General features: G+C 31.1%; 1 protein-coding gene across 1 annotated transcript in view; it reads right to left on the bottom strand.

Moving 5' to 3' along the window:
* LOC132170162 (fumarylacetoacetase-like) overlaps window positions 1–1,444 on the bottom strand; it is a 6,994-nt gene that overhangs the window by 1,984 nt on the left and 3,566 nt on the right. The gene's annotated exons all lie outside the window — the stretch shown is intronic.

Genomic DNA, 1,444 nt, shown 5'->3' with positions numbered 1-1,444 from the left:
CTATCGCACCTAAGCCTTGCCCTTTGGATTCTATTTGTTATTAAATTGTCCGAATTTTGTATAGGGTGTGTTTGTTAAATGATTTTGGTGATTGATAGGCTTTTCTATGGTAGTTGACTTCCAAGATAAACAATGACGGTTCAATAAATGCGTTAGGTATTAAGGATTTGGATTCTACTTGTTATTAAATTGTCCGAATTTTGTTTAAGGTGTGTTTGTTAAATGATTTTGGTTCGTAGTAAAAATTGATTGATGTAAAAAAAAAAAGTAATAATGTATTTTTTGAAAAAGTTAAAAAGTAAGAATATTTGGTATGAAAAAATGAAAAAAAATTTGTTTTGTAAAGATTTTTTTATTTGAATAGTAATAAAAAGTTATTGATGTGATGTAAAAAAAATAAATGTTGAAAAAATAAAAAAGTGAGATAAATAGTATTGAACCAAAAGCGTTTAACAAACACACCCTATATAATCATTGTGAATCTTACATAGATTGCCTAAATTAGGTATGTTTGCCAATAGACCGGGCCCACACTATAGCTATAGTGCCACTACAAAACCAAACCCAACTATAGTTCTTGGGTCTGGGTCTGCATGCAGAGGAAGATAAAGGATTTTGGGAATGGAAAGATGGTTATTCCGGTTTGGGTTTGCGTATAGAAGAAGAAGAAGTTTGAGAGAATGAAAATGCGTGGGAGTGGTTTCAAAAATCTGTGAGAAGTTTCAGCTATGCGAGAGGAAGAAGAAGTTTTAGTTTTTTTTTTTTTTTTTTTTTGTCATTGAAAATGAGTGGAGTTATGTGGTGGTTGGGTTAAAGGGAAGGACCGTGCTAATAATATTTGGAGAAGAGTGTTGCAGGCTTGTGTTTTAGGCAGGCAGTGGACCCCATTTTTGACTGGCACTGTAGTTCCTGCTACAGTGCAAGCCCGGTCTATTGGCAAGCAGACCCTAGGCTATGTTTGCCAAGAGGCTGGACCGGGCCTGCACTGTAGTGCTTTTTTTTTTTTTTTTTACTAGGAATATGTGTTTTTTTTTTTTGTTTTAGTGAAAATGTTTTGTTGGGAAAAGTGAAAAAGAAAATATATTCTGTATGAAAAAATGCAAAAAAATTTGTTTTGTAGTGATTTTTTTATTTAAATAATAATAAAAAAATTATTGATATGATATAAAAAGTATAAATGTTGGGGTTAATTTTGAGGTGAATGTATGAGAATTTTTTTTTTTTTTGGGATTGAGGTCTTGGTCTGGCCCAGCCTCTTGGCAAACATAGCCTATAATGTACACTTGTTCATGTATTAGTAATTGTCGTGAGAAAAAATGTCATATATCTCTTAACATGTGAGAATCACATTATTATTTTAATAATATATGAAAAGTGCATGTTTTTTAATAAAATTTTCTCTAAAATAATTCTATATGCTATATTTTATCTTACAATTATCCCA

The sequence above is a fragment of the Corylus avellana genome, chromosome ca2 (genome assembly GCF_901000735.1).
Source record: "Corylus avellana chromosome ca2, CavTom2PMs-1.0".
Lineage (NCBI taxonomy): Eukaryota > Viridiplantae > Streptophyta > Magnoliopsida > Fagales > Betulaceae > Corylus > Corylus avellana.
This window is presented reverse-complemented; position numbering and strand designations above follow the sequence as displayed.